The sequence below is a fragment of the Chionomys nivalis genome, chromosome 1 (assembly GCF_950005125.1).
Source record: "Chionomys nivalis chromosome 1, mChiNiv1.1, whole genome shotgun sequence".
In the NCBI taxonomy this organism is placed as follows: Eukaryota; Metazoa; Chordata; class Mammalia; order Rodentia; family Cricetidae; genus Chionomys; species Chionomys nivalis.
In genome coordinates, this window is record NC_080086.1 from 154,779,945 (window position 1) to 154,800,491 (window position 20,547).

At 42.4% G+C, this 20,547-nt stretch overlaps 3 non-coding genes across 3 annotated transcripts; 2 read left to right on the plus strand and 1 right to left on the minus strand.

Annotated features, from left to right (window-relative positions):
* Positions 1-6,084: 6,084 nt before the first annotated feature.
* On the plus strand, positions 6,085-6,156 carry Trnac-gca (transfer RNA cysteine (anticodon GCA)). The gene has a single exon. It is a non-coding gene; the product is annotated as a tRNA-Cys (tRNA).
* A 1,457-nt stretch (positions 6,157-7,613) lies between these two features.
* On the plus strand, positions 7,614-7,685 carry Trnac-gca (transfer RNA cysteine (anticodon GCA)). Its single transcript has one exon. It is a non-coding gene; the product is annotated as a tRNA-Cys (tRNA).
* Positions 7,686-12,537: 4,852 nt separating this feature from the next.
* Positions 12,538-12,609, minus strand: Trnac-gca (transfer RNA cysteine (anticodon GCA)). Its single transcript has one exon. It is a non-coding gene; the product is annotated as a tRNA-Cys (tRNA).
* Positions 12,610-20,547: the final 7,938 nt, after the last annotated feature.

The following is a 20,547-nucleotide window of genomic DNA, read 5'->3' on the forward strand; positions in this document are numbered from 1 at the left end:
GCTAGTCATGGTCAAGAATTATGGGTTAATTTAAAGTGTAAGAACTATTTAGTAATAATCCTGAGCTAATAGGCAAAATAGTTCATAATTAATATAAGGCTCTGTGTCTTTCTTTGGGACCGTGCGGGACAGAAACTTCCATCTACACCCTACCTAAACATAATATAGCTCAATCTTCAGGTAGATCAAGTCTGAAAAAAACACTTATGTCATAAAATAGAGATGTTAATATGATATTCAACTTCTTCATACATATTGATAGAAATTCATGATTCTGGAAGGTACTCTGCACTATCATAGAAGATATTATCTATATAAAACCCTGTGACCTACAACTGTCATTTGCCCACAAAACATCCTTGTCCAATACTGACACAAATATTATGGGAATAACAACAATTTTTTTTTTTTTGGTTTTTCGAGACAGGGTTTCTCTGTGGTTTTTGAGTCTGTCCTGGAACTAGCTCTTGTAGACCAGGCTGGTCTCGAACTCACAGAGATCCGCCTGCCTCTGCCTCCCGAGTGCTGGGATTAAAGGCGTGCGCCACCACTGCCTGGCCTAACAACAAATTTTTAATAGTTGGCTTTGAGGCCCACCCCATGAGACAGAATCCATATCTGACACTGCTGCAGCGGCGTGAAACTGAGACTGTCTAGGTCATGGGCCTTGGGAGACAACCTACTGCTATTATTCTGCTAAGGAGCATAGCAATACTATGACTCCTAATGGTATACTGCTGTACCCATACCCATAGGTCAATGCTTGGCTCAGTCCACACCATAGAAGCTTCTCCTTGCAGTGGATGGAAATTAGCACAGAGACCCACAACTGAGCAATGTACAGAGAGTGAGAGGCTTTGGAGCACTCGGCACTAAATTGGATGCCTTCATCAACCTGCTCAACTCAAGTCTCAGTGTTCAATGTGAAAAGGAGGCAGAAAGATTGTAAGAGCTAAAGGTGATGGATGACTGAAGGGAACAGTGTCATCCACGTTGTATTCTGGTTTGTCCTCTTGATTCTTTGCATTGTAGATCTGCATGAGAGTGATCAGTAATAACCACGTGGCAGTCAACACTAAGATGTCCTGGAATCTCCTCTGCCAGCAACATCAGTCCAAGACTCTTCACTTTAGCCTCTGGCAGAATTTTGGTCAAGGGCAACAAGCAACCACATTCTTTGCTAATTTATTTTTTTTTTTTTTTTTGGTTTTTTCGAGACAGGGTTTCTCTGTAGCTTTGGAGCCTGTCCTGGAACTCCCTTTGTAGACCAGGCTGGTCTCGAACTCACAGAGATCCGCCTGCCTCTGCCTCCCGAGTGCTGGGATTAAAGGCGTGCGCCACCACCGCCCGGCCTCTTTGCTAATTTATGATAATAATGCTAATATTCTTCACCTCTGAAATTTTTTAAGCTGGACCTCAATGACCACATTGTTCTGAGCACTACTGTTTTCCAAACTCCTATTATTACCTTGGCCAGTTAAGCCACATTTAAAATATTTAACTGATTTTCAAACTGAAGTTCCTAATATTTTCCATATTCTTCCATGAAGCAGCACGGTTGGATCTGTCATAGCAATAACCCTGGCCCTGATATCAATTTTGCACATACTATTCTGTGTTGCTGTAGTGTTATATATTTAGTAACTACACGGTTCTATTGTCATGAAGACATACCATGACCAAGGCAACTTATAAAAAAAACATTTAATGGGAGATGGCTTACAATATCTAAGTCCATGATCATTATGGTGGGAAGCATGGTGGCAGGCATGGCACTGGACCAGTAACTGACAGTTTACGTCTGATCCACAAGCAGGAGGCAGAGAGAAAGACTGGGCCTGATATGGGATTCTGAGACCACAAAGCTCCTCCCTGTGGACACCTCCTCCAAGATGGTCACACCTCCTAATCTTTCTGAAACAGTTCACCAACTGGGGACCAAACATTCAAATATATGAACCTTTGGGGTTTGTTATCATTCAAACTACCACATTATTTATAAAAAATATTTAAATTAAGTGTCCTGATCATCAGTACAGTGTGTGAGAAGAGTTACAGGTATTATCAGTCACACAAAGGCTAGAAATTTTGCTTCTGTTCACCTCTCACATAGGTAGTTTGTTAAGAAACATTGAAAGGCAGTCGCCATGATTCTCCTACTGCAGACAGACAGACGCAGTTTAAGATCTTTCCTGGTAAGCCAGCTTGTGGTACTACACAGAATATTAGAAATGGGTTAGATCAATATGTAAGAGCTAGCCAATAAGAGGCTAGAGCTAATGGGCCAGGCAGTGATTAAAAAAATACAGTTTCCGTGTAATTATTTCGGGGCATAAGCTAGCCATGCGGGCGGCCGGGTGCCGGAGACGCAGCCCCGCCACTCATATTTACTACAGAGTGGCACCCAACGTGCTAATGAACTCCACTAAAACCTGAGAGGGCTTAAAAAGGACACAGAGAGAATTTAAGACAGCTTTTTGCTGTTTCTGGGTTGCATGCGGCAAAGAAATTGTCCTGACTCAGCAACAGGAAAAAAACTGGCTGTTTTAAAATGCCGGCTTTCTGGGCTGTGCCGCCATCACGATCTCTGTCTGGCTCCTGCGGGAGACAGAGTCTTTGAATGGAGTAAAGTGCTACGGCTTGCTTGATGGCAATGTGGACTGCTGTGTGTCTGGAACTGCGTGTGGCTCAGGGGCACCAAATGGCTCTGAGGCAGGAGTGGGCTCAGCTCCGCCGTGCTGAACTGTGCTGGTCTCAGGCAGGAACTACCGTAATTACCATAATAACAGCGCAGTTAAGGTTTAGACTGGGCAGGACACAGGCAGTACCGTAATACCTCTAAATGGTGCAACTTAGGTTTTTAAGAAGTGCTTAACATTTTAAAAAATGCTCCTGGATAGTAAAAAAATTACAGACTCACAATAGAACAGATTTCAGACATAGAAGATCTATAAATGAGTCACAGTGTTGGATGAGTATACGTAGGCTTGAGAGAAAAAAAATATAGAGAAAAAATAAAGTTAATGCCCTTAAAAAAAGGGGGATAAAGTCTTCAAAGAGACAGAGTACAGATAGTTATAGATTAAAAGAAATAAAGAAAAATAATCCATGTAAAAATGGAAAATTCACAGAGAGTCTGGATTCTTTGTATTATTGTGTTTTCTTTAAAATTTTTGACTGTAAAGGAGCTAAGTGCAGAGAGACATTTCATTATATGGGCTGCTAAGCTAAACCAGAATGGATATAAGGGTATTATGATTTCAGAATATGGGTCTAAGGATATGATGCTTTGGAGAGGGTCTTCTTTTGTTTTCACAGAGGACAAGACCCTGTGTATTGCTTCTATCCCAATATGGTATGATAGACCACGCCCTCCTGAAAGGTTACTGTGAACACCCTCAAAAAATTACTTCACTCAACTGCCAACTGAGATGACCCTGGCACACAGGTTATACCATGAAAGACCTAATTAATGACGCCCCCATTCAGCAGGAAGCAGTTTGGAGAGAAAAAACTGCCCCCATGTTCCCGAATATTGTTTATAACTGTTCTTTTACATTTAAAGGGGGAAATGATATAGATATGAATAATTTGCATTGGTATGGATTATAAGGTCAATTTTGTTATATGTATATGCATATTTCTAATATTGATTAAGGTATTGTGATTGTGTAGTTCATTTAAAAATGTAACGTATATAGGTTGTTAATGGATAATCATCAGTAATAGTCAAGCTTGTAGTCATGTTAGTTAGATTTTCTAGATGCGTATAGATATATTTCAGTTAAATAGGCATTCTTCATATCTTTCAAAGGCTACAGAATATGGCATTTAAATGTTTCAATAACTTAGGACTGCTCATGATAGTGAGATACGTCTGCTCCTGGCAGCACCAATCTACTTCAAGAGGAAGATGGGCACTGAAGAGGCTCCTTATGGAGTTTGATAGCTATTTGGGTAAGAAACTGCTCTTGCCTGGACTGATGCATAAGCTGGACACAGAGAACCTGCAGGGAGAGGACTGCTGAACTTGCCTGAAGGTGAGATGGTCTTTTGGGGTTCCTGACTCATGAAAGAGTCTGTGAGACATTCTGCAGGACACAGCAGAAAGTGACTGAACTGTCTTTGGAATTTCCTGCTTGATGAAAATGTCTGCTGGATACTATGGACCTGAAGGCAGAAGATGGATGCCCCAGTCGTACAAAAGAACTTTGGGTGACTGTCCAGGCAGTGAGATGTCTCTGTCATTTCTAGAGTTTTGGATCTCTTGTTTGCTTAGGTAATATTATATCCTTCTAGAGTCTTTGATGGAGTTGAAGAATGGTTAGTTATAGTTATAGTTTTCCTTAGTTATGATAAAAGATAAAATAGATATAAATATTGTAACTGTAATTCTTGCTTGATAACTGTTTTGCTATATGTAATCTTACTATGTTAAAGTGAAAGCCTTTCTTTTTTGTTTAAACAGAAAAAAGGGGAAATGATGGAGGTGTGTCTTGTATTAATCTGTTGCTTTCGTTGGTTAATTAATAAAGAAACTGCCTAGGCCCATTTGATAGGCCAACCCTTAGGTGGGTGGAGTAAACAGACAGGATGCTGGGAGAAAGAAGCTGAGTCAGGGAATCGCCATGATTCTCCCACTCCAGACAGACGCAGGTTAAGATCTTTCCTGGTAAGCCAGCTCGTGGTACCACACAGAATATTAGAAATGGGTTAGATCAATATGTAAGAGCTAGCCAATAAGAGGCTGGAACTAATGGGCCAGGCAGTGATTAAAAGAAAAAAAAAAGAAACATTGAAGAAGTTGGCAACTGGGAAAGAGAGACATACACACAAAAGAGGTGGTGGAGCAGAAGAGTCATGGTGGAGGTGAAGGAAATAGCAGGACACTGACCATGCAGCAGATTTTGGGGGCAACTGGAACAAAAGGAACAGGAGTCCAGGTCACTCCTGGAAAACAGAAAGGAGGATGTTCATTGGACAGCAGAGACATCTCCGTGCATGGAAAATTATTCTGAAAAGTGTTTCAAGGAACTCAAGGTTTGTGGAAGATGTAGGTGTTTAAAGGAAATGAAACAGTTTAAACATGAAGTTGACATTAACATCAGAATAAATAAAAGTTCTACCGAATGTCTCATCCTGTTTAGACTGATGCACTTCAACCACACACAGTGTTAACAGATTATCATATAAAAACATAGAAGCTCATCCAACTAAATCTTGGATCAGGAATGGAATAGGATACTGAGAATGGAAGAAGGCATAGAAATTATAATCGTCATCTATAAGTCAGCCAGTTACTGATGTTTGCCTTGACTAACTAGGACATCCCATGCTGTACGTAGTTTATGTAAGTGCACAGGCAGAGGAGAAGAGATGGCTAAACCTTTGGAGAATGGCTGATTTGGGGTGACGGGAGCAATAAGAAGAGGATTCAGGAGAATGCATGTTTTATTTTTAAAATATAATTTTTAAAAATATTATTGAGTATTCAAAACAATTTAATTATACCATATCGGTTAATTGAAACTCATGGCAATGAGTTTGTGTAGTGGCGACAGATCTGAAGGACAGGGTAGGGTCCACAGCTTCAGCATCCCCTGATCCTCTGTCCTCCTGCTCTGCTGTCAGATCTCCTGGGTGACCCACTCAGGCCTGAAGAGACATCTTCACCATCTCCCCAGGAGCCACCCTCAGGGATAACACACAGATCATCCATGGACTGGAGAGATGTCTTCAAATGCAGGTACCACATGGCTCCCCAGAGAAGTTAGGCAGGGTCTCTACATCTTGAGGGCTTGTATATAACTGAAGAAATCAGACATGTAAATCTGAAGTCCTTTGTAGTAGCTTATGTCCACCTGTCTCCAGCTGTGCTGCTCCCATAGGCTCAGATGTGTATGGGAGGGTGCTGACATTACAACATGGGACAAAGTTGAAGATAGCAGGGACAGGAGAGGGACCTGTCTGAGATGAGTTTGTGGAGGCAGCAGTGCTGGTCTTGCCAAGTAAAAAGTATAAGTTGTAGGAATGTTGGGTGTGACTATAAAGGTTAAGGCACTTATAAAACATCTCTGACATGGAGGGGGCATAGCTCAGGGGTAGAGCATTTGACTGCAGATCAAGAGGTCCCCGGTTCAAATCCGGGTGCCCCCTACCATAAGTCTATGCTTTTATTCATGGAGTTATCATGTACGCTCAGTCCTGTGTTTTTTCCATTCATTCTGTTTATGGTACTCAGCAGAGCTGCTCAGCCCTTCATGAAGATGAGTGGCTGCCTCCCATCTCTCCCTACAGAGGGCAAACTTGGAGATACTGGGGACCATAGAGGAACTTGTCTGGACTGAGTCTGGTGAGGCAACAGTGCTGCTCTTGTCAGAGCCAGATGCTAGTGGTACGTAACTTTTTACCACCATTGTGAACTCAGAGGCATGGAGATCTCTGTGTTCCAGGCCAGCCTGGTCTATAAAGAGAGTATGAATTCGAGGTCAGCAGGCTCTACAGAGTGAGTTCCAGGACAGTCAGTGCTACACAAGGAAACCTAGTCTCGGGGGGAAAAAGTTGAGTGGAAACTTAGCAGCAAGTTTTAGGAGTGCTGAGTGTGAATATAAAGGCCAAAGACACTTACTTAACATACCTTACAGGGAGGGGACAAAGAACAGGGAGAGAGCATTTGACTGCAAATCAAGAGGTCCCTGGTTCAAATCCAGATCCCCCAACCATAAGGCTGTTAATTTTTTGTTTTTAACCATGGAGTTATCACAATGCTCAGTACTATGTTTCTTCTGTTTATTCCACTTATGGTCCTCAGTAGGGCTGGGAGCTACAAGTCAGCCCATCATGTGAATGGATGGCTGCTTCCCATCTCTTCCTACCAGCTCCAGGTCTCTCCTGCTCTTATTAAAGATATCCAATCCTGTGTATCTCGGCTTTCTCTGGTTCTGTTGGATTTTTAAAGAGAAGCAAGGACTATGCTGGAGAATTCTTCTGGATTTTCCAGTTTTAACAGCCATGCAGAGATAAAATATTCAGGAATTAGAAAGGAAAATCACACCAAAAATTATCTCCTTTTATGGTTGTGTGGTGACCATGTGTTTAGAACTAAGGAGACACATCCCAGAATCAGGTATTCTGTGGAGAGTGGATGTTACCCACGTGAGCTTCTTCCCCTTCCAGAGCCCACTGTTCTCTTGCTTCATCCTCAAAGGCTAAAATATGGCTCAGCTGCTGTACCAGGGAAAGAGGGACCTGCAGTGTTGCTGTTCCAGTGCCAGCTGGGGCCCTGTGAGAACCTTGAGTGACAGCCCACTCTGTCTTCAAGGAAGAAGGAGAGGGTGATGGATACCCAGGTTGAAGGCAGCTGGCAGCTCAGGAGCTCACCCAGGAAAGCATGGTGAAATGGGCTCAGGTCTGCAGACTGCTCCTCTAAGTTCCTTGACTGATGATGCTCATCAAGGATGGGTCTGAAAAGCTGCAGAGCTGAGAAAGGAATCTCACCAGTCAGGTCTGGCTGCTTCTGGGAAATAGGTCTGAGAAGATCTGTAATTTAACTTTATAGTCAGAATTTATCACCACACAGATGAAATGTATTAACTGGGCTCACTGGTACCAGTGGGGGTATAGCTCAGGGGTAGAGCATTTGACTGCAGATCAAGAGGTCCCTGGTTCAAATCCAGGTGCCCCCTTATTTATTTTGGAATCTCGTTACTGACATACTACATTCATTTAAGTCAGGATGCCTATGAGATTAGAAAGTCTTCTTTAGCTGAGGTTTCTAGGATCAGAGCTTCTATGCTCCATTCATTTACTTCTGTGGGTTCCATTCTCAGCCACACTATAATCACCCATGAACCCAAAGGCTGCAACCCCCAAAGTACATTAGTACAATGCATACAGCTGACCTCTGACCCGTGCTGAGTCCTCTCCACCTTCTTGGTTTTCCCATCTGCATTTCTTCCCTCATCCTCACTGAGATAGTGAATTTTAATTGTCAGTTTGACACAATGTAGAATCACCTTGGACATAAAGTCTCCATGAAGGATACAGTGTCTAGATCAGGTTGGCCTGTGTTCCTGTCAGTAGGGGATTGTCTTGATGATTAAGTCAATTGATGCATGAGGACACAGCACTGTTCCCTAGGCAGGGATCCTGGACAGTGTGAGTGCAGAGAGTGAGCTCAGCACTAATGAGCATGCGTGCATTCATTTTCTCTGCTGTTAAGGGTAGATGTGATGTGACTAAGTGTGTAAAATTCCTGCTGCCTTGACCTCGCTGAAATAAGTGACTGTATCCTGAAATTGTGAGCTAACACAAACCCTTTCTTTCCTCACTTGCGTCTTTCCTCAGCATTTTATCAGAGCAGCATAAATGAGGCTTGAACAAATCTTTCTGTCTACTCTTACTGAGCAATGGTCTCAGTGTGGTCCAGAGCTGCCCATCAGGTGAAGAACTGCATTCTGAATTTAAGGATGTGCTGACAGGCTATGATGGGTAGAGGGAGGTCAGAATCTAAGGCTGTGCTAGCATGGACAGACACTACCTGGAGGCAAAGACTCATAGAAAGTAGAGGATGTCAGCAGAAGTTTTCTGAAGTTTTTCAGTCACTAAGTCACTAATGGCCTCTGCTGAAGGGATGCCAGCAGAGAAGTGCTCTCTGATTAGGAAGGTGATTTGCTCCTTTTGTAAGTTGGGCAGCATTAGGATGTCGCTGGAACATCCACTGGGCCATCTTGTTTGATTCCAAAGCACAGGACCTGCAGGATGCTCACTGCTGGAAAGATAGGGTAAAATTGCTGTTGTTTAGACCCACTGGCATAAAAATCTATACTTGAACTTACAGAGCTGGGAGGCTGTTTCAGAGTAAAGCAATGACTGTGTGAGCCATTTCTGACAGACTGCTTTTGCCACAGAGTCTATGGGAGGAGCCGGACTTCCCATGAGAACTGACTGGTCATGAAGAGAATTCAGAGACAATGGCAGATAGCACTTTGCTGTTGGAAAAGTGAAGCTGATTCCTCTCCATGGCAGGAGGCCTCGACTCATCAGTTCAAGGCAGGAAGAGAACCGGGCGTCTTCCAGTTACATACATCCTTGACTGTGTGGCTTGCATACCCTTGTGAAGATGGATTTGATTCAAGTGCTACCTAGTCAATTCTGTAGATGGAAGCGAGCATCCCAGAAGAAGGAAGACTGTCCCACTGAAGCCCAGCACCTCCAAAAATGCACCACTGAGCTATGCTGTGACCATGGCTTTTGAAAAATGGGGTGAAATTATTTGGACCCAGCATACTTTTTTTGGGACGTCTGTTACAATTCATGATCTCTACATATATATGCCATATGAAGAAGCCAGATGTATATCACTCCTAAGGAACTATACAAGTTGGAATTAGGAACACTTGAAGGAACTCATGGCCAGTTAACTTGAAGTATGCATCCCAGTTATAAGCAATAAGAGGGACTCTGCTTCAAAAAAGGCAGAAGGTGAAGTCTGACATATCAGGCTTTCCTCTGACCTCCCCACATGCTCCATGGCGTACACATTTCCCCTGTATGATCACCAGTGTCGGGAGGTTACAGTGCCCCCATCTCTCTTTAATACTACTTTCATTCATGGTGAGTCTGGTCCTAGGGCCCTGGAGATGACAACTCACAGTACATATGACCTTGGGCAAGGCTATGCAGAGACATGGTAATTAAGAGAGTCTACACTGGTACAAGGGAAAAAAATCACTGGCAGAGAAATTGGCTACATGTCAGGTAATCCCTGACTCAAGACTGTGTGCTTCTGGGCACAGCAGTGTCCTGTGCCATGCTGCCGAGTCATAGAGTCTGTGGTCCTCACTTCACCACAATTGTGAGGACTGAATCAGTTCTTCAGGTTTATCTTCTTCTGATTCATCGAGGGATTCCACAGATGGGGAGTAAGAGGGAGGAGGAGGAAAGATAGTGGAGGCTGCTTCTTCTCTGCTCAAGATGGATGATACAGCATAGGTATCATGAATATGAACTCTGCTATGGCTAGGTCGTTATGAGGAGTGACTGTTTGGGCCTGATTTATCCAATGTTTCCCACACCTATAGCATGGACATGCTTATAAAAAGTTAATAGCTATAAACTTTTATAGCTGAATCATCCCAGAGTGTCTTAGAGACACAGATCATCCTCGGGTCATGTTCCCAGATTATCTGGTTTAGGGGTTCTCAAGTGAGAAGTAAGAACATTTGCTTCCGGCCTACCTTACCCTACCTGCTCTGTGTTCTTAGAGTTGAGTACCAAACATCTATTACCTGGATCCAACAAAAAGGGAATGGTTCCCATAACCTGCCATTCAGGTCACCACTGCTCTTCACAGAGTCCACAGCTTGGTAAAACAGTTTGCAAAGCACCTTCCAGCTAGACCAAAGCTGTCAACAGGGAGGAAGCTTCCTGTTTACCAACAACTTGGCTCCCAACCGCCTATGACTAATCTGTGTGGTGTCTTCAGCAATAGGGTTTTCGCAACAAGTTCTGGTAGCAACCGAGAGCAATGGCAATAGCCTGCATTGTCCTGGGGATTCTCTGGGACACCAGAGTTTAATTGAAATTGCCCTACACGGGGACTATGATCATCTGAGAAGCAATAGATTACCAAATAAAGCATACAGTTCCATGTCCAGAATACCTCCCTTTGGGTTTGTAACATGCATGGGGGCTAGGCCTGCTTGTTGTTGGGGTTTTTGTCCTCCCACCAGGTACCCCACAACTGTTTAGCCCCAAAGAAAATCACATAAAGATCTCTGTAAGTTATAAGCTGATTGGCCCGTTTGCTCTAGCCTCTCACTGGCTAACTCTCACATCTTGATTAACCCATTTTTCTGATCTATGTTAGCCATGTGGCTCAGTACCTTTTTTCAGTGGGGCAGATCACATCCTGCTGCTTTGGTGGTCTGGGCAGGAGTGGGAGGAATCAACTTCCTCTTTCCCAGAATTCTCCTGTTCTCATTACATCATTTCTACTTCCTGTCTGGTTTTCCCGCCTATATTTCCTGCCTGTCCAATCAGCGTTTATTTAAAATATGATAGATAGAATACAGATAATTCTCCTGCACCAGGGTTGTTGGTTAGAGTGTTCTGGAGCCCCCAAATGTGTTTCTTATTGTCTTCTAGTGCCAAGAACTGCTGTGGAAACGTTACCTAACATGATGATTTCTTGTCCTGTGTGTATCGCCTGCTCCTTGTTTCCTAGGTTTTTAAGATCTTCCCTTTGGTCTTAGATTTATCTTATATTTGATACTGAGTTCAATTTTCATCCATTGTGCCGAGTATTTGCAAAAATCTGATGCAATTCCATATCTTTCTTTGTGATACTTTTTCAAACTTTGTCCTTACATCACTTTCAGCTTTTGATTGTTGTGATAATGGAGGACATGGGTAAACTTAGATGCATGAGTGTTTAGTCCCTTGGGTGAGAGTTCATTTTAGAGGCTAAATCACCTTCACATAAGACATGAAATTATTCTGTATTATGGAGCCCAGAGAGGGAGGCTCTTGACCCCTCAACTATTCAAGAACCCTTAACTCATGAATCAAATTTAAGGATGGGGGCACCTGGATTTGGACTTCTTATCTGTAGTCAAATGCTCTACCCCTGAGCTATACTCCCACTTATAGGGAAGGCATTAGCACTTCTTCCACATTGGCACCACACCCAGGCTTACTACGTGCTCAGTGCTCACGATCTACTGGTTCCGCCTAATGATCTTGACCTGGAAATAGTTTTCTGTTTAAGTCAGCCCTCCACCTTCTTATCTCGAACCTTAGCCCACCCATCTCAATGTATGCTAAAGATATCAGCTTCGGTCCTGGAAAGGGCTCTTAGCTTTTCCTTAAGTTCACACCTAACTTTCTTTAAGTGGCCAAGGCAAGAGTTAGTGACTCTGGGTTTTCAATGGCCCAAAGCTTTTGCCCAGAGAGCACTTTCTCTGTTCTCTAAGATATGAGGAGGGTGCCCTTTATTTCACAGCATTGTTTATTTGCTCAGCACACACCCATGAAACTTCCAATGTCATGGTCACTATCAGCCATCTTGAGGACACAAAGAGATGTCAGTCATTTTCCTTTACCTCAGAGTCTTATTCTAAGTAGGAGACATATTTGTGGATCCAAGTCTTTCCTCAGGAGTAACAGGAGTCAAAGCACAGGCTAGGTGGGGGAACAGGATGTTAGGAGCTTTCTTGGGGCTCAGGAGGGACTTCCCGAGGGACTAACTCTTGAAAGTTAGCAGAGGAAGAATCCCATTCCTCAACTTTATAGGACTCCTCTATGCTGACTTCCTTTACTGAATGAGCCTTCCAGAGCCTTGGAGGCCAGTCTGTGCCACAACATGAGTGTGACCTGGATGGGTCTCACTGAGAGTCCTGTACTAGCTTCTCCCAGAGAAGAGACAGGGTTCAGTCCTGAGCAGAACACAGAGCACAGGGGAACATAGTATATTTGTCAACTCTTTTAACCAATACTTCAGATTTGGTTTCTTGTATCTAAAAGAGACACCTGGGAAGGGGGCACCCGGACTTGAACCAGGGACCTCTTGATCTGCAGTCAAATGCTCTACCCCTGAGCTATGCCCCCATCTGCTTCATATATATCTAATAAACATCTCTGAACCTGTATGGTCACTCCCTGATACATGTGCTTGTTAGTACTCTGTTCTCATCTGCTTTCTCCTGTGAGTCCCAGCCCTGTGCCAACTGCACTTCTGTCTGCCACCTCCTCATGCCAGCGCCCTCCTGTCCTAGTTCACAGCTGTGACAGAAGCACCAATGCATGGAAGCCTGCATTCAGCTCATCCCACTCACCCACCTGTAAGAGCTAAGTGCACAGGATTTGGTATTAAGGAATTCAAGGTTTCCGAGGGAGGAAAAATAGTTTTCTCTAAGGATATGGCTCCTATTGAGTCAGTGATATTCCAGTGGATGGCTCTGCTCCCAGAAGAATGAGATAGCACAGATCAGAGGACACAGCCCTGGGAGGTAGATGTAGGATGGACCTGGGGAGAAGAGTTAAGTGAAGAAGCTGAGGGTGAATATAATCAAAACACATTGTATGTGGTTCTCCAAGAATTAATGATTATATTGTAAAGAAATATTTTTTCTTAAGCCATAGGGCCTTACCATCCGGTTGTGTAGAAGAATCAATAATAGTCTTTGGAATAGCTGGTATGGTTTTTTGCAGTGGGAGGTTCCATGGGACGTTGGCCACCAGTTCAACAGGATATAACCCATTCTTGGCTCTGGGAGCTTTATTTACTGGCATTTAAATCCCTATTCTTTAGACATATATTTTAGAAAGCTTTAAAGTAGTTGGTTTCCGTAAAGTTTTAAAAGATCAGTGCTAACTGTCTGTAAAAGGAGATTGTGTTTCTGTCTTCTGACCCTCAGACCCAAATAATCACACAGAAACTATATTAGTTGCAACACTGTTTGGCCAACAGCTCGGCATATTTCTAACTAGCTCTTACATCTTAAATTATCCCATTTCTATTAATCTGTGTATCGCCACGAGGCTGTGGCTTACCAGTATTGTTCCAGTGTCTTTCTCCTTCAGCAGCTACATGGCATCTCTGAGACTCCGCCTTTTTTCCTCCTCTGTCTCTGCTTGGATTTTCCTGCCTTGCTATCTTCTGCCCTGCCATAGTCCAAAGGAAGCTTCTTTATTAACTAATGATAGTAAAACATATTCTACAGCCTACAGAGGGGAATCCCACATCATCTCCCTTTTTCTGTCTAAATATAAAGGAAGGTTTTAACTTTAACATAGTAAAATTATATATACCAAAACAGGTATCCAGCAAGAATTACAGTTACAATATTTCTTTGTGAGTCTAAAGTTTCATATCTAATTTATCTTTTAACTAAGGAAAACTATAACTGTCTTCAACTCTAAGACTCCAGAAGGTTACAATATTACCTAAACAGGAAGTTCATTGTAAGCAACTTCCAAAACTTTAGAATTGAGAGAGACATCTCACTGCCTGGATAGTCACCCACAGTTCTTTTGTAATGTTTGGGCATCCATATTCAGCTTATAGGCTTATCATACCTGGCAGACTTTTCAGTGAAGCAGGAAATTTGAAGATTTGTTCTGCCTATATTGGAAGTTTGTCAAAATAGCTTTAAAATATATATGTTAGTTTAGCTTAGCAGCCTGTATAATAAAATGTCTCTCTGTAGTTAGCTCATTCACAGTCAAAAAATTCAAAGAAAATGCAATAATACACATAATTCAGACTCTCTGTGTATTTTTCCCTCATTACATGACTTCTTTTTTAACTCTTTCTTTGACTTCTATTTTTTAATTTGTGGTTTTTTGAACAGGGTTTCTCTGTGTATCTTTTGCTGTCCTAGATCTCACTCTGTAGACCCAGCTTTCCTTGAACTCACAGAGATCCACCCACCTCTGCTTCCCAAGTGCTGGGATTAAAGGCCACATCCAACCACTCTATTTCTATTTTTTTTTTGAGGACTTTCTATATTCGTTTTCTTTTCTTTCCCCAGCCTATGTATATTTTAAAACACATTATAAACCATTTAGAGTTTGTTTTTCTTCTGAATCTGTCTTTACTGTATATCTCTCTTTTTCTGACCACATGAGTCTTTAATTTGCTAAGTGATATGGCTAGGATTAAAGCTGCTGCTTTGACAGCTGGATCCGCCCAATTCCTTGGCTTCCTGAGAGTCCAGCTTCATGGCTGAGGTACTGGCAGGAGCCACATTTTTTACCACAACTCTGTGGAGTTTCTAGGTTTGTGCCACCACCAAGAAGCATGTCTCTGGGTTGCACACAAACAACATTTAAGTGTTTGGTGGCAGATCCTCTTTAAAGAACTGTATGGTAAATCTATATACAATGGGAACAGTTATCATGTAAGAATTACATTTACAATATCCAACTCATTTCTATTTAGCAAATTCAGAAAAAACATTCCACCATCCATCTAAATGACTCTAAAGTTTTATACCTAATTTACTTTCTATCATAACTAAGGAAAACTATAACTCTAATTATTTAATATTCAACTCCATCAAAGACCCCAGAAGAAATTAATATCACCTAACAACAGAAACATGCCTGGACTGTTGCCCAAAGTTCCTTTGCAATGTTGGGGCATCTTCAATCTATAAGACAAGAGTATCTGGCAGACTTTTCAGTGAAGCTGGAAAGATGAAGGCTGTCCTACCTTTTATTGTCAAAGTTTGTCAGTTGCTTTCCCCTGTGTCCTGCAGAATATCTGACTGACTCTTTCATGAAGCAGAAACTCTGAAGGACCATCCCACCTTGTTTTGGCAAAGTTCAGCAGTTACTTTCCTGTGTGTCCTAATTGTCCAGTTTATACAGCACATAGTTAAACAGACCAGGCAAAAGCAGTTTCTTGCCCAAATGGCTAACCTTGCTACAAAGTAAGCAAACTCCTATGGCATTATTGTGATGTTACCTGTCATTATTCAGGAGGTCTCACCTGATCAAACCTGATCAGTATTACTCCTGAAGGAATCCACAGCCTCTTTTCTCCTGGGAAACAAAAGCAAAAACTCTACTCCAAAGCATTTTTTATTTCCATTTGACAAATATGTTTTTTGACTTCTATTTTAAAGTTAAGATAGCCCTAAAGTATTTAGGCTGACTCAATCCTGCAGTCTTGCTCACAATTCCATGGCTCCCAACAGCTGTCTCTTACCCATCAGGAGTGAAAAAAATTCAAAAACCAACACAGTACTATACAGAATGCAGACTTCCTGTGTATTTCTCAGCCTAAGGTGACTTTTTTCTCTTGTTTGTTTTTTTTCTTTATTTTATTATTATTATTAAAAATTTCCACCTCCTCCCCCCCTCCCATTTCCCTTCCCCCTTCTCCCAGTCTTCCTCCCCCTCCCTCTCCAGTCCAAAGAGCAGACAGGGTTCCCTGCTCTGTGGGAAGTCCAAGGTCCTCCCCCCTCCATCCAGGTCTAGGAAGGTGAGCATCCAAACAGACTAGGCTCCCACAAAGCCAGTACATGCAGTAGGATCAAACCCAGTGCCATTGTCCTTGGCTTCTCAGTCAGCTCTCATTGTCCGCCATGTTCAGAGTCCGGTTTGATCACATGCTCCATCAGTCCCAGTCCAGCTGGCCTTGGTGAGCTCCCATTAGATCAGCCCCACCGTCTCAGTTGGTGGGTGTACCCCTTGCAGTCCTGACTTCCTTGCTCATGTTCTCCCTCCTTTTGCTTCTCATTTGGACCTTGGGAGCTCAGTCCAGTGCTTCAATGTGGGTCTCTGTCTTTATCTCCATCCTTCGCCAAATGAAGGTTCTATGGTGATATGCAAGATATTCATCAGTATGGCTATAGTATAGGGCCATTTCAGGCTCCCTCTCCTCAGCTGCCCAAGGCACTAGCCACTAGCTGGGGACATCTCCTTGGACACCTGGGAACCCCTCTAGAGTCAAGTCTCTTGCCAACCCTAAAATGACTCCCTTAATTATGATATATACTTCCCTGCTTCCATATCCACCCTTCCTTGATCCCAACCATCCCATTTCCCCAAGCTCTCCCCATCCTCCCCTTCTCACTTTTCTCTCCCCATCTCCCCTTACCCCTACACCACCCCCACCCCCAAGTTCCCAATTTTTGCCTGGCAATCTTGTCTACTTCCAATATCCAGGACGATAACTATATGTTTTTCTTTAGGTTCACCTTCTTATTTAGCTTCTCTAGGATCACGAATTATAGGCTCAATGTCCTTTATTTATGGCTAGAATCCACTTATGAGTGAGTACATACCATATTCATCTTTTTGGGTCTGGGTTACCTCACTCAGGATAGTGTTTTCTATTTCCATCCATTTGCATGCAAAATTCAAGATGTCACTTTTAATGTTTCTAAAGACTGTTTTTAAAAATCATTTCTATTGGTGACTGTCTATACCCATTTTCTTTTCTTTCTTAAGCCTAGGCATATTGTAAAACACACTGGAACCTATGTATAGGATTTTCTATCTGGATCTATTTAATGCTTATCTTTTAGTCTATTTTGTCTGCATGAGCAAACTGCTAAGTGGTGAGGCTAGGACCTCCATGCGGCCTAAGTGGCTGGCTGGACTACTCTACTTTGTATTTGGTTTTGCCCCTATTGGTCCTTTCCATTGTAGATCTGCATGAGAGTGATCAGTAATAACCATGTGACAGTCAACACTAAGATGTCCTGGAATCTCTTCTGCCAGCAACATCAGTCCAAGACTCTTCACTTTAGCCTCTGGCAGATTTTTAGTCAAGGGCAACAAACGGCCACATCCTTTGCTCATATATGATAATAATGCTAATATTCTTCATCTCTGAAATAGTCGAGCTGTACCTCTGTAACCACATTGCTCTGAGCACTACTTTTTTCCAAGTTCCTATTACTATGGCCAGTTGAGCCCCACTTAAACTATGTAACTGCTTTTCAGATCCAAATTTTCAATATCTTCCACATTCTTCCAACAAGCAGCATGGTCAGACTTGTCATAGCAATAATCCAGGCCCTGATACCAATTTCTCATTTGCTATTCTGTGTTACTATAGTGTTACATATATAGTTACTATACTGTTACTTTGTCATGGAAGTATACTATGATCATGGCAATTTATAAGAAAACATTTAATGGGGACATTGCTTACAATACCTGAGGTTAGTCCATGATCATCATGGTGGGAAGCATGGTGGCAGGCATGGCACTGTAGCAGTGACTGACAGCTTACATCTGATTCACAAACAGGAGACAGACAGTAAGACTGGGTCTGATATGGGATTCTGAGACCACAAAGCCCCTCCCAATGCATCTCCTCTAACGAGGTCACACCTCCTAATCCTTCCTAAACAGTTCACCAAGTAGGGACCAAACGTTCAAATATATGAACCTATATGGGCTGCTCTCATTCAAACAGCCAGATTATTTTATGAAAAACTATTTAAATTAAGTGTCCTGACCATCAGTACAGTGTGTGGGAAGAGTTATGGGTCTTTTATTTATTTATTTATTTATTAAAAATTTCCACAGAGACGTTGACCAATGGAATTGAATCGAAGACCCAGATATTAATCCACAAACCTATGAACACCTGATTTTCGACAAAGGAGATAAAATTATACAATGGAAGAAAGAGAGCATCTTTAACAAATAGTGCTGGCATAAATGGATGTCAACCTGTAGAAGAATGAAAATAGATCCATATCTATCACCATGCACAAAACTCAAGTCCAAATGAATTAAAGACCTCGATATAAATCTGACCACACTGAACCTGATAGAAGAGAAAATGGGAAGTAGTCTGTAACACATGGGCACAGGAGACCACTTCCTACGTATAACCCCAGTAGCATAGACAATAAGAGCAACAATGAATAAATGGGACCTCTTGAAACTGAGAAGCTTCTGTAAAGCAAAGGCAAAAAGGCAACCTACTGACTGGGAGAAGATCTTCACCAACCCTGCATCAGAAAAAAAAGGCCTCAAGAAACTAGATATTAAAATTCTGAATAACCCAATTAAAGGATGGGGTACTGAACTGAACTGAGAATTCTCAACAGAAGAAGTTCAAATGGCCGAAAGATACTTAAGGTCATGTTCAACCTCCTTAGCAATCAGGGAAATGGCAAATCAAAACAACTTTGAGATACCATCTTACACCTGTCAGAATGGCTAAAATCAAAAACACCAAGAGTTATATATAGGTCTTAACATGGAAACAAAGGCTAGACATTTTACTTCTATTCACCTCTCACAGAAGGGGCTCATCTCCCAAAAGGAATGTCATTTTGTTAAACATTCAAGAAGTTGGCACCTGGGAAAGAGAGACATACACACAAAAGAGGTGGTGGAGCAGAAGCAGGTCATGGTGGAGGCGAAGGAAGTCGCAGGGCACTGACCATGCAGCAGATTGGGGGCAGCTGGAACAAAAGGAGCAGGAGCCCAGGTCACTCCTGGAAGACAGAAAGGAGAATATTCATTAGACAGTAGAGACATTTCCGTGCATGGAAAATTGTTCTGAAAAGTATTTCGTAGAGAACTCAAGGTTTGTGGAAGATATAGGTGTTTAAAGTAAATAAAACAGTTTAAACATAAGGTTGTCATTAGCTTCAGGACAAACAAAAGCTCTACTAGATGTCTTTGTCCTGTTTAGAATGACACACATCAACTACACAGTGTTAATAAATCATAGTGATAAAAACATAGAAGTTCATCCAACTAAATCTTGGATCAGGAATGGAATAGGATACTGAGAATGGAAGAAGGCATGGAAATTATAATCGTCATCTACAAGTCAGTCAGTTACTGATGTCTGCCCTGACTAACTAGGACATCCCATGCTGTATGTAGTTTATGTAAGTGCACAGGCAGAGAAGAAGAGATAGCTAAGCCTTTGGAGAATGGCTCCCTTTGGGGGACAGGAACAATAAGAAGAGGATTCAGGAGAATGCATGTTTTGTTTTTTTAAAAAAAATATTTTTAAAAATATTATTGAGTATTCAAAACAATTTAATTATGCCATATCGGTTAATTAAAACTCATGGCAATGAGTTTGTGTAGTGGCGACAGATCTGAAGGACAGGGTAGGGTCCACAGCTTCAGCATCCCCTGATCCTCTGTCCTCCTGCTCTGCTGTCAGATCTCCTGGGTGACCCACTCAGGCCTGAAGAGACATCTTCACCATCTCCCCAGGAGCCACCCTCAGGGCTAACACATAGGTCATCCATGGGCTGGAGAGATGTCTTCAAATGCAGGTACCACATGGCTCCCCAGAGAAGTTAGGCAGGATCTCTACACCCTGAGGGCTTGTATATAACTGAAGAAATCAGACATGTAAATCTGAAGTCCTTTGTAGTAGCTTATGTCCCCATGTCTCCAGGTGTGTGTGTGTGTGTGTGTGTGTGTGTGTGTGTGTGTGTGTGTGAGTGCTGACATGAGAACACGGGGTTGAGTTGGAGACGCTGGTGTTGTAATAAGAGCGGCAGGGCTCTCTGTTGTAATAGGAGCGGTGGGGCTGCGTCTCCGGCACCCAGCCGCCCGCATGGCTAGCTTATGCCCCGAAATAATTACATGGAAACTGTATTCTTTTAATCACTGCCTGGCCCATTAGTTCCAGTCTCTTATTGGCTAGCTCTTACATATTGATCTAACCCATTTCTAATATTCTGTGTTGCACCACGAGCTGGCTTACCAGGGAAGATCTTAACCTGCGTCTTTCTGGAGTGGGAGAATCATGGCGACTCCCTGACTCGGCTTCTTTCTCCCAGCATTCTGTTCTGTTTACTCCACCCACCTAAGGGCTGGCCTATAAATGGGGCCAAGGCAGTTTCTTTATTACTTAACCAATGAAACAACAGATAGAAAGATGACCCACCTCCATCATTTCCCCTTTTTCTGTTTAAACAAAAAAGAAAGGCGTTCACTTTGACATAGTAAAATTACATATAACAGTTATCAAGCAAGAATTACAGTTACAATATTTATATCTATTTTATCCTTTATCATAACTAAGGAAAACTATAACTA